The sequence below is a fragment of the Erpetoichthys calabaricus genome, chromosome 12 (genome assembly GCF_900747795.2).
Source record: "Erpetoichthys calabaricus chromosome 12, fErpCal1.3, whole genome shotgun sequence".
NCBI classification, from domain to species: Eukaryota; Metazoa; Chordata; class Cladistia; order Polypteriformes; family Polypteridae; genus Erpetoichthys; species Erpetoichthys calabaricus.
Genome location: NC_041405.2, coordinates 140,474,961 through 140,491,717, shown reverse-complemented (window position 1 = coordinate 140,491,717; position 16,757 = coordinate 140,474,961).

Below are 16,757 nucleotides of genomic sequence, written 5' to 3'. Positions count from 1 at the left end.
GTTATGTGATCTACATTTGAACAGGTTGTGTTGTTTGGGGGCCACCTACTGACTCTGGGAAGCCGCTGCGTGAAGACATATCATGGAAGGTATATGCGGTGGTGTGGGCGGTTGCGTCCGGGCGGCTGTACAACCTGGCGTGCACGCTTTACCACAGGTGTAGTTCACAGGTTGTAGTCTCGTCTCTGTGTTTTCTTTGGTTTGAGCCGTGACTCCTTTCGCAAGCGCGTTGTAGGCGCGTGCGTTGTCACAGTTGGTTTGAGCCGTGACTCCTTTCGCAAGCGTGTTGTAGGCACGCGCATTGTCACAGTTGGTTTGAGCCGTGACTCCTTTCGCAAGCGTGTTGTCACAGCATGGAGCTGTGGGGATTCCGTCCATACTGTAATACAACCTTCGAATCCTCTCGTTTCTTTTTTTGCTCTGTGGCGGGCGGCAGTGCGCGTGCGCCTTGATGTGCCCAGCGCCCTGCGTCCATATCCAGTTTACAACCTTCGGTTAGTAAGATGGATAATATATATATATTATGACACCTGACACAGACTAACCCCCTGAGAATGACCATGAAATGTCTACACCGTTGAGGGAAGTATTAAACTAGTTGTCAATTGTATTAGCCCTTCCCAAAACACAGGTGTATATATGCTTTTGTGAATTATTTTCATAAGCCTTATGTGTGTAGTTTTTAGTTTGCAAAATGTTCAGAAATGGGAACATTTCTTTGTGCACAGGAGACTAACCTGCAAGGAAACAAGTGTAAAGGGAGATGTGCTGCCACCTAGCGATTATAAAGGTGAAGCACTGTGAAAACATTCTTTTGAAGAGGAATGGCCAGATAAGGGAATGCCACTTAAGAGTGGAATGCAATAGAATTATTGAAGTTTAAAGATCAGGCACAGCCATTTGTAATAATGTAAGCACAGTCTTAAAATATACATTAAAAGGTTAACTGGTTTAAAGTGAAATTTCTTATGCTAGAGTAACTTGTCAAAACAAAAAAGCAAATGATTTCCCTCCTTTGTGCCTTCTATGAGTCCAGCATGATTAAAAAAAAAAAGATTATTACAAGTATATGGTCTGTGGCTGTCAGTTGGATTTCTTTTGTTTTTATCACTTTTATGGAAATGTTTAAGACCGTCCACATACTTTTCTTTGGGTTTATTTACTTTGTGTAAGTGGTGTTTACATTAAAGAAGGCAATGGAGTGGATTTTGTTTTTAGGGATAACTGCAATGGATGCATTATTTTTCAATCACCTTTAGAGAAAAGCCAAGCAAAATGACACCTTTTATTGGCTAACTAAAAAGATTATATCTTGCCTGAAGAAGGGGCCCGAGTTGCCTCGAAAGCTTGGATATTGTAATCTTTTTAGTTAGCCAATAAAAGGTGTCATTTTGCTTGGCTTTTCTCTACATTCATAATGGCTAACACAGTACAACACCCTAGTACTACAGATATACAATCACCTTTAGTAAACTGTAGAACAGTCACAGCATTGCTAAGCTGAACTACCCTCTTTGAAAGAATTTTTTTTTTTTCCCGTCACCTTTTCCCAAAGATCACTTTGTAGCAGCTCTCATTCGTTATCTTCTTTCCTTGCACATATTCTTCCTCAAATCAAAACATGTTCTGGTTCCTGAAAAAAAAAAGTATAATACTTACGAGGAGACACTACAGAATAACAGATAAAAAATATTATTTAATAAAGCAAGAAAAAAATCAGGCTTAATTTAGCTAGAAATGTATTTCAGACATACAACTCTTTAACTGTAAACGTTAAAGGATTCCAACCCCTATATCTCTGATGTAGAGATTGTGTTGTAGAGACACAATGAGGTCATGATTTCTGTTACATTAATCATAATGACCCGCAGTAACAGGTGTTTTGAACCTGTTGCCAGGATTCAAATTTAATCAGATTAAAGCCCAGTCACTTAGCATGTCACTTCCATAAACGCGAGTGAAAACTATTATCTCTTGGAACTCCTCAATGCATTCAATTACATATAGTAACAATAAGTACATTGATGTTTTCTATTGACTCAGTTCATTTAATTCTGTTCATCCCTGTCAATCGATTCAGTTAAGTAAATATTTATTTTGTATTTAACAATAGTACTCTTTTAGTAAGGGAACTGATTAACCAGTACCCTCAAGCAACATGGGCACACATGAAACAAAAGAATACCCAAGAAGCATTCTTGCAGTCCTTCCTTGACCTTTCAGTGCAACAGCTTCAAAGACTCTTAAGGGGATGCTAGGTAAATAGGATCACAAGGCTAAAGCTGTTAAGCTGATCCTTGTCACTATAGCAAGAGTGCTTGACAAAATCTAATACCAATTAGACAATTTGTGGGTGTTGGTATCACCCTTCTCTATTTCAAGGGTAACTGATATGCAGACTGCATTGTGTAGTATGTGATTACACCCTAATCTTGCAGTCTTCTCGTCACATATCCCCTCCCCCAACTTCCTACAGCAGTTCTTCAACTGAGAAAGGAAATGACATCAAAAGACACTCAGTAGGCGGGTCCTTACTGGAGAAAGCCAACACTTCCAATTATTAGCAACTAGCCCTTGGCAACTGGTGGCAGACTTAGCCCTCTGGCTTTTGATCCTTTTGATTTTGAAGGTTTTGTCTCAGGCACAGTTACAGGTGCATGCTGTTTCTCAGATTATCAGTTATTAAAGTGTATCATTTGCTTTATATAAAATTTACCAACAGATTATATTCAGAATATGTTTATTTTCTTTACTCTGATTAGTTTCTGTCTGTCGGTATGGTATTGAAGTGCTTGTGCTGTTTCCTACCAAGTTATGTAAGATGTAACAAATTAAAAGTTGAAAGTCCATAACATTGCACATATTTACAATGGCAACCACCAAGCAGCATGGCAAATTTTAAAGTGGCAATACCATCACACAGCTCCAAACACATCATGGACAATGATGCTGAAGTAACCATCCAATGTCACCCAGCAAATAAATAGAATGGTAGAATACATAACTTCAGTAATTCCACATGGATTTGATTCTTTTCTTTTTTGCCTTTTGAAGATACAAGGCTTTAAGAAAGGAAGTGAAGTATAAAAACATCGAGACACCTTTAGAGTAAAGGTGGCTGTTGCCATTTGTCTAGAAGGGGTTACAAAGTTGCAGAGTGTAATGGACTGTTTACATCTGGGTAAAAAAAGAATATAAAAATGAATGAAAGCACAGGTCCTATCATGAAATCCAATCATTTCACAGACTGAAAGATGGTAGATGTCTCTAAGAGGTACAGATTAACATCAAATGATCTAAAGACTGCTTTTGTCACATTAAGTGTCAGTGTGCATGGACCACCTGGAAGAAAAGGAGTGCATAAATTTGGTGCACATTGAGGGCTCAAAGTTGAGCATATATTAATGGTGTGTGCTAATTGTCATTTAAGTACAGGCTAAAGAGTTAATGAAACAATGTACTCCAGAAAAACAAAGTTACACTCATATTGGTAGAGTGCATGAACTAATATTCTTTGCCAAAGCACATTGGTTTTAGACTGAAGAATCTGTTATCTGTACAGCATGTTGATGGCAGAGTTATAATTTTTGGGTTAGTTTGCTTGTTTAAAAGATAAGTTATTTTTCAAGTCAAAGTTCTTTCTTCATAATCATGCTATATATTAATTTGACACATAAAATTGCATGTGAAAGTGAATCTTTTTTATATAACTAAAAAAATAACTAGCCTGCCCTTGTGTTTTATAATGGAGTTAATGGGTACCAGGATACCAATGTTTAAAATGCCTTAAAACTTAACTGAATATAATATTTCATTCTTGAAAAATAGACATAGAGTATTGATCTGCATCTTGAGATTACACACATATTGTAAAACAGCATATGCATGTAGTTTTAAAAAGTGAAAAATGCAAAAAGCTTTTATAAGATTCAGTCATTTTAAAGGGAGACCAGCTGTGTGGTTTACTTTGCTGCTTGTATTTCTCCACGACAGTCTTTCAAGGACCGGGGCATTGATTCACCTTGGAAAGTTATTGTCAATTGCCGTTATTGAATGTTGATTCTCGGATGTGAATTGCTTGTCTTGGTTCTATAGACAACTACACAGTAATAAGTGAAAAAAGTTATACTTATGTTCTGCAGAGTTCACTCATAGTCTTTCATTATACAGAAACATATTTTGTTATTTTGTAAAGATATTACCTGCTGCTAGTATCAACATGAATGCCTGTACTTTGGTGGTATTATGTGAGAAAGACTGAGCGTTCATGTAGCATGCAATTAAGTGACAAGAGCTGAACGGATGTTAGAGGTATAATTTTAGTTTTAATCAGGTTAAAGTTCAGTAAGTATAGTACAGATATTTTAGCATAGACAGAGTGGTAGCGCAGAGCTGTCATTCCTACCTCACAGCACCAGGGTCTACATGGAATTTGCATATTCTCCCTGCGTATTTGCGGATTGATTTTTATCAGTGAGTGTTGGTAAGTTTACACACTTAAAAACGTTGTTCTAAGTTCTTTTATTACCATATTCTCAGCAAGAGTGACTCATCATGCATTAAAAATTTTGATAGTTGGTTTGTGGCACTTCAGCCCACTCCATCACACACTCTGCTTTTTTCATTTTCTGACAATTTTTTTTATTGTATATATGCACAACACACCATGGAAATGTGTGATGTGCAGGTGGCTTGGCTCGTTGAAAAATAGATAGATAGATAGAAACTTTATTAATCTCAAGGGGAAATTCACATACTGCAGCAGCAGTATTAAATTAAAGAGTGATAACAATGCAGGTATACAGACAGTCAATAACTTTGAATGAGTAATGTTAACGTTTACCCCCCCAGGGTGGAATTGAAGAGTCGCATAGTGTGGGGGAGGAACGATCTCCTCAGTCTGCCAGTGGAGCAGGAAAGTGACAGCAGTCTGTCGCTGAAGCTGCTCCTCTGTCTGGAGATGATACTGTTTAGTGGATGCAGTGGATTCTCCATTATTGACAGGAGCATATAAGGCATTTATTAAAAATACAATGCATTGTAACCAGTTAAGATTTATTGTTATGTGCACAAAGTACAACAAGACTCTTACATGTGTTTTTCATCACTATACTGCAACTTGACATTACATGTGCACCTTAGGATATGAAAAATATCAGTACAGACTGTAATTGGCAAAAACTAGGTACCATTTAGTAAAAAGAGAAATGCACATCTGTCTGTTGTTACAAGCCATAGTAGAACATAATCACTGCAGAAACATAACTACAGATGCAAACATAGGATAATAAGTAGAATATAGTTTGGGAAAGGGAGGCGTGGGGGTTGGGGGTCTTGGGTTGTCATAATCCCATCCACGAGAGATGCTGCTAGAGAAGAAGCAATCCACAAATTTATCATTACCTCAAGAAAATAGTACTAACAGTCTGTGATAAAATTAATTATTTCCAGTTTACTTTTGTTGTCTCAGGCATGCCTCAGAAATGTGGAAAGCATGTTTTCTTGAATGAAAACCCTGGCTACTTCAAAGTGGATGTATTTGGTAAGTTTTAAGACTTTTGTTTAACACTGGGGCCCATTAGCGCCATTATAAAACAAATGAGCAGGCTAGTTATTTTTTAAAATTTATAAAATATGCTTCAATTTTGAAAGCAATATGGCAAATTAACATACACCATGATTGTAAGGAAGTAACTTTACCTTGAACAATATTGAACTTATAACATCAGCTTGAGGTCACGGAGTTGATTAAGAATCTCACACTGGATATATGCACCCCGAATTTTATAGTTTTTACTGCCATTTAAGCAGTTCATGTTCATTGAATTACCTGAACTAGTACAAATGTAAATTACAAGAGGTTAAAAAAATGTAGGATACCAAAAACACAAAAATAATGTAATTTTCAGAGTTACACAAAAAGTCAATTTTCAGGAAAGAAATAATGGGTTAATAACTTGCTACTTTTCTGCAACAGTGGAAATTAATTAAGCCTTGAAAGCTGTGCAAACAATTTCTAAATGTGTCCCAACTTTTCTGGATTTATTATAAACCCTTTCTGTATAAAGAGCAGTGTTAGAACAAATTGTGGTGCTACATCCACTGAGGCATTAGTGGGACAGTATTACATTGAAGGAAGCAGTATATTGCTATCATAATGGCGATAAAAAGGAAATTAAAGGAATTCAAATAATACAAAGGAAGTCAGGGTGTCAATAATTACAGTTTCATACACCATCAAAAGGATAATGAAACTGTAGGAAAGTCTGACAGGAACAATTCTGGCAGACCCAAACTCACAACAGAATCATAAGACCAGTTTCTCAGGGTCAACAGCTTGCATGACAGGCACCTCACAGGACAACAGCTTCACAGTGGTTGAAGTAAGCAAGTGTTGCTTTCAATTGTGATGAGGAGACTTCGAGCTGCAGGTTTGAAAGGTTGAGTGACAGAATGCCATTGTTAAAATGGTTAGAAGTTTTAGAACATTTTTCCAGTTTTTATTAAAATGTATGCAGTTTACTATGAAAATAAAGCATGTCAGTTTACTGCTTATTTAAACTCCTTAAATGTCAATAAAAGCTGAAAAAGTGGGGGATCTTCTAAAACATGTGACAGCTAGTGTATACTTGAAGAAAATGTTAGATTGTTAGAATGATTGAGCTGTCACAAAAAAATTAATTTTGCAATAGGAGGAGCCACAATAAGGCTTTTTCAAAAACAAGAAATGGTGTGTTTTAGAAAGGCACAGTGAGAGGAAGGCAATACCTTAATCCTACTAGTATGCTATGAGGGGATGTGAAGAGGATTGCACATGCATGAAAAGCCCTTAAACATTATACATTTGAAGCAACACTGTATGACAGAGTGGGCTAAGATTGTTTTCAGATCATATAAAGGTCTGACAGACAGTTAAAAGCAATAGTAAACACAATTATTATTATCAAAGTTGGCCATACCAGACATATGCCCACTGTACCCTACTCGGAAAACTGCATTTGGGTCATTTTCATGAAATAAGTAACTGCAGTCTTTAAATGCTATTTGATCGATTAGATCACCTTAATCTAATGAGAAAACGGAAATGAGGATCAAATTGAGATATGTTAAGGGGTGTACTTACTGATGTTTTTGCAGGCCTGTGAAGATGAAAGGTTTGTTAACATTAAAGCACAATATAGTAATGAAATTAACAACATTTTACAAGGATGTTCTTTTAATTTGTAAAATTGTGAGTAATAATAAAAAGTATGCATTTTAACACACAACATACAGACAAAGAATATACTGTATAAACCCCTTTCAAGTTCAAGACAAACCAAGTATAATCCATGTATTGTTGCAGCATTAGTGCCATAGAGGAGGAATTGGTAAACGTTTTCCAGAAAAGGCAGCTCAAATTAAAACTTGCACTGATGTATGCTTTTAATTATTTTTAGGTGTTCAGTCTCCAAACTTTACCGCTTTGACATCTCCATCTATAAGTGATGGGCTCCCTTGTCACATTCTTTTTTTTGGAGTAAAGGTGGGCTTAGCTTTATTTTTTAATTATCCATCCATCCATCCATCCATCCATCCATCCATCCATCCATCCATTTTCCAACCCGCTGAATCCGAACACAGGGTCACGGGGGGTCTGCTGGAGCCAATCCCAGCCAACACAGGGCACAAGGCAGGAACCAATCCCGGGCAGGGTGCCAACCCACCGCAGTATTTTTTAATTATGTATTTATTAAATTTGTCCCAGTTTGAAAATTAATGTAAATGTGTTCCCTTTGAGGTAAATGAAGATTTTACACAATTAGAATGTTAAAGCAAATCTATTAGTACATTGTTGAATTCTTTTGTGAATCACCTACAAGCCTTTTTGTAATCATTTGTCACCCCAGCTATATGGAAAAAAAATGGAGTGATTCTTGTTTAAATGTGGCGCAAAGTTCATATTTTAATGGAAGAGTAGCTGGGTTTGAGCCTGTAGAAATCAGTGAAGATAAACATCTCTTGCTGTTTGGTTTGGAAAACATTTGACAGAGTAAAGTCTTAAAAGAAAGAATGATTAGGAACAACAGTTACAACTAAGAAAAGAATTCCACCCCTCCACCCCGAGAACTTACAATAGGTAATTAGTAATCATGTAAGACAGATTTGTCGAAGAACTTCACAGAGTCCTGTTTGCTCTCTGTGAGCGTGTTCACACTGCTAAGTAATTAGTTATAATTAACACCTACAGCACTTGAAGAAAAAAAGAGAGCACTGATGATTGAAGGTAAAACATGAAAAGGACCTATCATGTCGGGGGGGGGGGGGTTGGGGGTTGAGAAGAGAGCTTATAACAGAACTCCCATAAGTCAGAATCTGTACAAGGTAAAAGTAATATCTAAACAATTATAGGATGTGTGCTAAGCTAACTAAGTGCAGCCCACAAGTTACAGTTAACCTCTGTGCTGATGATTAAACGCATACTTTCAGTATCAAGGACCACCCCACCCCCGGCCAAAACATTCTTCTGTTTCTAGTAGAATTCAGTTCTCCAAAGATGTTATCAGTTTATTGCAAGGAGGTTTCAATTTCAAACAAGGACTGAACATTTAAGTGAAATAGTCCATAGCATGAGTTCAGAGGAAGGGTGAACAGCTGTTTAATCTTAGGCAACACATTCCATGATGCCCCCGAAGTATACATGCTTTATTTTGATAGGATGAAGTTGCAGATCTTCCACCAAATCCCACACGGCCGGCTGCTGTTGCAGGCCTATTGCCAGCACCACCCCCTCAAAACTTTATTACAAATCAGTCACCAGTGATAGTTCCTTAGAAAAACATGTAGCTTGTTGTCTATCCACCCTTTTTCCTTGGCAGTCTTTGTAATTAAAATGTCTAGAAAAGGCCAGAATAAGCTCTACTGGAATTACCACGCCAGCATTTGACAACAATGAATGGTAGTTTGTCCAAATGCAGTTCATTAAAGAGCAGCTACAAGCAAAGGCAGTAAACATATTAATGATTTTGATGTAGGAAAACCATAGCATTTCTTGCATTCGGATATCCGACTGAGGAAGATGGTAATCTTGCCTTCAGTTGCTTATGGTGTGATGTATTTACTTATCATTGAACCTACTTAATCCACTACAGGGTCACAGTGGCAAAAACAGCTCATCAGACACATACACTCTTTGGCACAGGGTAAATTATGTCACAAATAAACTTAACATTCATATACATACACGTACATCTTTGGGATGTGAAGATTAAAACGCATGCAAGCACATTAAGAATATTCAAATTCCACAAATCTGGAGGTTTGAAGCTGCAGTGCTAACTGGGCTTTACTGACCCATACGGTTAATGTGAATTTTTTTGGGCATGGTTTTTTCATCCATTTTCAGAACCAGCAGCACTAGCTCACCAGTAATTGCAACCAATCCTGGCCACAAATATTCATAATGCAGAATCTGACCAGCCAATTCATTCGTTTCAGAGGTGAACTGAATATAAGGACTCACAGATAGATGTTGTAGGGGTCTCATCACTATCAAGTGTGCAAAAGTGATCAAGAAGGCAAACGGAATGTTAGGTTGTATAGTGCGATGTGTGAAGTTTAAAGGGAGGTTATACTTAAGTGATATAACAAAAGTGAGGCCTCAACAAGAGTACTGTGTACAGGTTTGGTCTCAAAATGACAGAAAAGTCCAGAGTATTTGACTAGGCTGGGAGATAGGAGGACTTAAACCTTTTCAGTTTTGGAAAATGGATTTTAAAGTGACATGATCAAAGTGTTTACATTTACAAAGGAAATTAGTGTAGTGGATCCCATCTGTTTTCTTTAAAATAAAATTTTCAAGAAGAACACAGTTGGAAACTTATTAAGGGCTGATTTCACACTGACGTTAGAAACATTTTCTTCATGCTAAGAACCACAGACACATGGAATAAATTATCAAATAGTGTTGTGGAGAGTAGAATTTTAGGGACCTGCGATTCTTGGCTTTATTTTATTTTAGACAATCAAGGTGAATAGGATGGACAAGGTAATAGGCTGACTGGCTTGTTGTTGTGACATTTGTTCTAATCTTCTAATTGTCTTGGAGTTAACTACCATAAACAAACTTTTTCCTGGATAGCAACATGATCTCCTTTAATATATATTTTTTAAACCTTAATAATTGGGGCTGTGTCTTGTCTTACATGGCAGAAGAAATATTTCCAGTGAACAAACAATAGTCTACAGTTCTAAAGAATACATGAGTAGAGCTGCTTTCAGCTTGGAAAAAACTTTGCATCACAGTCTCCTAACTTACAGTACGTCAGGTTAATTTTTAAGAATAGGAAATAAGAGTAAAAGATTCTAAAACTATTGGAAAGCCTACTTACCTATAGTGCCCATTATTATGTCAGCTACCTAAGAACCACCAAGTGCAACTGATGCATCATTAGGTCCAAACTGGTAAGAAAATAAAAATGAGTAAAGCCCAAAAGAAAGTCATGTATCAATGTTGTCAAAAATTGTTTTAGAGAATTGCCATTCGTGCCAAATCAAAAATACAAAAAGTAATTAACTATATTAAATGAGCCCCAAAAGAGCACATTTCAACAGCATCTTTGATGTTTCTTGAAAACAAAACCTTAGCTGGCTTTGTGACTGAATTTAAACACCAGCCTTCAGTTTTTTTATTATGTAGTGTATGCTTCTATATCAAATGCAAACCCACTGTGCTTTACTGTTACAGAGATGTAATACAACAATCACAGACTAAGTTATTTGCTTTAGGATCACACAGTTTATAGGTTTATAAAGGTCACATGCACCGAGTGCAGTGAAATTCTTATTTGCATATACTAATCAACATGCAACACTTTCTCCGTAAATAGGCAATCTTGTTTTTTTTTTTTTTTTGGAATGTAGACCACACTACCCTTTTTACTCCACATCTTTTATGGTAATAAATCAGCATTGTTTTAGAAAACCATTGGGAGTAGCCTTCTTTCACAGACTGTTAAAATACATGGAACATACACTCACTGAACAAATTATTAGGAATACTATACTAATGCTGGGTTGGGCCACATTTTGCTCTCAGAACAACCTCAAGTCTTCATGGCATGGATTGTACAATATATTGGAAACATTCCATCGGGATTCTAGGCCATGTTGACATTGCATCATGTAGTTTCTACAGACTTGTTAGCTGCACATCTCCCATTCTATCACATCCCAAAGGTGTTTTGTTGGACTCCAATCCGGTAACTGGGAAGGTCACTGAAAAAGCTGTCATGTTCCCAAAACCAGTTTGAGATGACATGTGCATTGTGACATGGTGCATTATCATGCTGGATGTAGTCGTCAGAAGAAGGATAAATTGTGGCTATGAAGGGATGCACAGGGCCAGCAACAATACTCTGATAGGCTATGGCATTCAAGTGATGATCGGTTGGTATTAATGGGTCCAAAATGTGCCCAGAAAACATTCCCTTTACAATTACACTACCACCAGCCTGGACTGTTGATACAAGGCAGGTTGTGTGCATGGATTCATGCTATTGGGAGCAAATTCTAACCATTGTGCCTTCCCTGTCTTTATCTGTCCAGTTTTGGTAAGCCTGTGTCCACTGTAGCCTCAGCCACCATTCTGAATATTAGTACACTCTAGACCAGGGGTTCCCAAACTTTTCAGCTCACGACCCCCAAAATAACCGTGCCAGTGACTCGTGACCCCCACTATCCTTGGAAGTGGTTAAAATATACAAATGTTGTGTGCAACGGTGCACATGCGCCAATAGGCCTATCCAAACATGAGCATGACAACACGAAAGAACACAATGGTCTAACAACCATATAATTTTTTTTAATAGTAATTTACTCATTTGTTTAATTTCAACAAAATATCCTATCCAAACAAGAGCATGACAACAAAAAAAGAACATAACGCTCTAACAACCATATAACTTTTTAAAAAATTGTTATTTACTCATTCGTTTAATTTCAACAAAACACCTCACCTAATGAGATGGGTGGATTAATTAATTTCTAAAAAGTTAAAAAAAAAGTATTTGATTTCTTGGAAATCATCTCGCGCCCCCCCCCCCCAATGTCTCACGACCCCCCAGAGGGTCGCGACCCCTACTTTGGGAACCACTGCTCTAGACAAGAACAGGCCATTCAGCCCAACAAAGCTCGCCGGTCCTTATCCGCTTATTTCTTCCAAAAAACATCATCGAGTTTTGAAAGTCCCTAAAGTCTTACGGTCTACCACTCTACGTAATAGCTATTTCCATGTGTCTATTATTCTTTGTGTAAAGAAAAACTTCCTAATGTTTGTGCAAAATTTACCCTTAACAAGTTAACAAGAATTGTGTTCCCCGTGTTCTTGATGAACTCATTTTAAAATAACAATCTCAATCCACTGGACTAATTCCCTTCGTAATTTTAAACACTTCAATCATGTCACATCTTAATCTTCTTTTGCTTAAACTGTAAAGGCTCAGCTCTTATCTTTCCTCATAATTCAACCCCTGTAGCCCTGGAATCAGCTCTGTCGCTCTTTTCTGGACCTTTTCTAGCACTGCTATGTCCTTTTTGTAAAAAAGCAGGATTATCAAATTGTTTGCATCTTTGGCTTCACAGATCACATAATTCTCGCTTAATCTGTTTGAGAAATGCAGGTTTGGCTAAGTCCAAGTTTTCTGGAATGAAATTAGTCTTATTTCTGTAAATTCCAACTTACTTTAACTGGATTTCACAGTAATTCTGTTTTCTGGAAAACAGCCCTGATAAAATTTCTACAGACTGTACAGGTATATGGGTATACCAGGGTCTCGGTGCTTTCTGTCTGTTCTGCACTAATAGCAGTCCTGGACCTCTTCTGCTTTTGAAGCGTAATAAGCTTGATGTATGTTTCATTTACTGCCCTCAGTTTCGCTGGCCAGCTGGTGTGTCTGGTACTCAATCTTGCCCATTTGTTTATGTTTCCATAGAAGAACCTGAATACCTCATCTGGAGACACCTGCTTGCTATGCAGTTTCTGCTTGCAAGAGGCCTTGATGAAGGATAACCACTTTGCGTTTTGATGCTATGCTCACTTTTGCAATGTTGTAAGATTTGCAGGTTTTATTCCCTTTACACAGATTTTTCTGCTTCAGGTCAACCTACATGTTGTTCTTGATCATTAGCAAATATTTATTATATTTGCTTTGTCAAGCACTGAGCTACTGTATATGCCTACAAATTTCAAACTTAACTGGAAAGTGGTCTGTTATTCTTATTTTCGTACTTTAAAAGCATTCAAATATCTTGTTGTTTTTCTTCACTTTTTGGAAAAATAACGTTTGGAAATCAAAAATATATATTTTTTTCTATTGACACACTAAACTAGAAGGCATCAAATAACCATCTAAGGCAAAGTGCCTCAGACTTTTGCTCAGTGCTATATAGAATAAAGAAAAATAAAACATTCAGAGTAAAACTTGTAGCACTGGGCCCACGGACCAACTCTGGGCTAGGGCTGTCAAATTATAGAAAAATTAGGGTTAGATTCTCATATTAAAAATTAGTAAATATTCAAGTATGTTCAAAAGCAGGTTAAGAGTTCTATGTGCTACTACACTACCCGTCAAAAGTTTTAGAACACCTCATTTTTTTTCTTTCAGTTTTTATGCAAATGCTGACAGTTTAATGTCCTCATGAAATCAAGGCATAGAACAAATAGACAGTGGCAAATAAAATAAGTCAAGGAATTATTAAGTGTGAAAAATTGTATACAGATTTTTGATTTATTAAAATAGCTACCTTTTGCTGATAACAGCCAAACTGTGGTAACCCTTTTGATTCAGAATGAATACCAGTCACTCTGTGCAAGTCACCAACTCTTCCTCCAGCAAAAGAACCCCAGACCATCACACTTCCTTTGACAGCTGGTGTCACACACTGAGGAACCTTCCTTTCACTAACTTAATGGTGTATAATAAGACTTTCTTCCAGTCTGCAGTAGTCCACAGCCAGTATTTTTAAGGCCCTATTTTGTCTTTTAAGGAATGGCTTTTTTACTGCCTCTCGCCATGTCAAAACTGAAGCACAAAGTGTCCTCTTCACAGTAGAAACTGAGACTTGCTTTAATCGACCTGCACTGTTAACCTCTGCTTGAAGCTGTTGTATTGTGAAGTGCCCATCACACGGGCTGGTGTTGCTCAGAAACTTGTCTTCTGATTGGCTTGTGACTCCCTGAGTCTGCATGATCTTTTCCAGTTGCCTTTGGATTGTGTACTTACTACCACTTTTTTTCTTGCAGTTTCTCTAAATGAAAGTCCTACGCTTCTAAGGATAATAATGCTCTGTCACATTTCATTTGTTAATTGCTGTTTTCTTGCCATTATCACTGAACTTTACAACTTTCTAGAGTGTAATATTGTCCAAGTAGTATTTCAGAGGGTATAGTAACAGTCTTTTCCATTTATTAAGACAGACAGTAACTCACAGAAGTTGGGACACCTGTGCAAATTGTTTGCTTCCACTTACAAGGCTTAATTTGCTTTAAATAGGTTACAACATACTGCTGTATATTGTAACCAATTAGTTGCTCCCTGAAGAACACCCGTTTGTAATATTCTGAAATTTCCTGTTTTTCCTAACCTGATCTTTAAATTTAAACCTCTGGCAGTTTACTGCATACCTTTTCACTATTTTAGGTCATTCATTGCATTTCAACTAATTACATTTGAAGAAAACTGGAAAAACAGAGGTATTGTAAAATTTTTGACTGGTAGTGTATGTGAACATTTATATTTAGCTTGACTGTTACTTCCCATTATATTTAATAAAAAAAAAATGTCCATTTTAAATATGATACAAATAAACAATTCAAAATTGTAAAACCAGCTGATTATGGAAGTGATGTGCAAAACACAGAAGTATTACATTATATGTGTCTGTAGTAAAACAATGCCTAAATTAGTGCAAGGTTTTAAAAAAAATAAAAGCAACTCTTTTACAATGAAAAAAGTCAGTATTTGCCTTCAAATTACAAAGTTTTCATATACGTTTGAATTATATTCAAACTAGACAAAGAGCCCGTTTCGACAACGTAAGATGAAACGGGCAGGAGTTTGTGTCAGCAGTGTATGAAGAACAAATGATAAGTAACAAAGTTGTTTTGTAATGATTGTAGTCCGCTTTACTCATTACTGTACAGGCTTGTACTGTTAGTTGATGAATTTTCCAGGCCTATAGTATAATATTCAATTATTACTATTCCATATTGTACTGGAACATTTATAAGTATAAGCACCACAAACCTGATATAGGTGTATTGAATTAATGCGTAATTGAATCAGAATGCATAATTAGGCCTCGAACTGTAGTCGAAATCGCCTTCCAGGCCTCTAGAGCTTTAATCGAAGTCGCCTTTCTCTTTGAATTTTTGCGGCTGTAAATCCGCCGCCTCCCGCGATGTTGGGGTTGGATGTCGGTCTCGTAAGGTTTTTCGGGCAGCTGCGCAGAAGGCGACTGCGCATTCGGCTTCGCACGGATGTGAGTGAATGAGTGAGGAGGCAGGCGAATTATGTATTAAGATAGTGGTGTACATTCTGAAATCTTGTAGAGCACTTTGAGCTATGTTCTTTGAATGAAAATGTGCTTTCATGTTGTTGTTACTCTGGCCAAAGCGCACAAGGGGGCAGTTCCGAGTTGCCAAACATGTCTCTCTGCCAGTTGTAGTGTGTAACTGTTTCACATTTCTGACATGTGCAGGTTAGTAAGAGTTAGCAGCCGCTGCTTCTTCTTCCGGCTGCTCCCGTTAGGGGTTGCCACAGCGGATTATCTTTATCCATATCTTTCTGTCCTCTGTATCATGCTCCGTTTCACCCATCACCTGCATGTTCTCTCTCATCACGTCCATAAACCTTCGCTTAGGCCTTCCTCTTCCCTGGCAGCTCCATCCTTAGCATCCTTCTCCCAATATACTCAGCATCTCTCCTCTGCACATGTCCAAGGTTAGCAAGTGTTAGCTATACTAACAACAATAGAACCATGAATCATGAGAGTCCATACTTTTGCTTCTCGGTGGCAAAAGGTTTATATAAACACGCTGCAGCAGCATATTGTCAGCCCATCAAAACTGGATCCATGCTGTGACCTTCAACCCTGTGTATGCAACCTTCTCTCAGGCTAGTCACCTCCATTTCTTCCTGGCATCAGTCAACAGCATCCTACCAAATCTTTCTTTGCATCTGGTTCTATGGAAAATCACAGTTTACTACCTTCACTCTTGTATTTTTCCTCATGTTTTGTTAGTGAAGCAAAGACAACACATTCATATTTCAAATGAACTTAAGCCTGATCTTGTGGTTAATATCAGAATTCATTTATTTAGATGGCTTGGTTTTGGTGGTGTTGCGTCAGAGGAGGAGATATTTCTGCTTGGATATTGTGCCCAGAGAAAACCCTCAAACTAATAACGAGCATGTGGAACTCCACCCAGTGAGACAGCCCAGGATTACAGCCGTGGTGCCTGTAGAGATAAATGGAAATGCTAACCACTCTTCAAAAGTGTAGGTTACAGTTAAGATGTTGGATATGTTTAATAAAAATCAAACCAAGGTAGTGTTAACCATTGTGCCTCAATGCATATGACATTTTAAGATGTTGGTTTGACTTTGTGGATTTCACTTTTATGCGGAAGGTCTTCGAACCTAAAAAAGAAAAAAGAAAAAAAAAAAAAAAATTTTCATCTGCATTGGCGGACATTACTTTATCAACACTGCAAAATT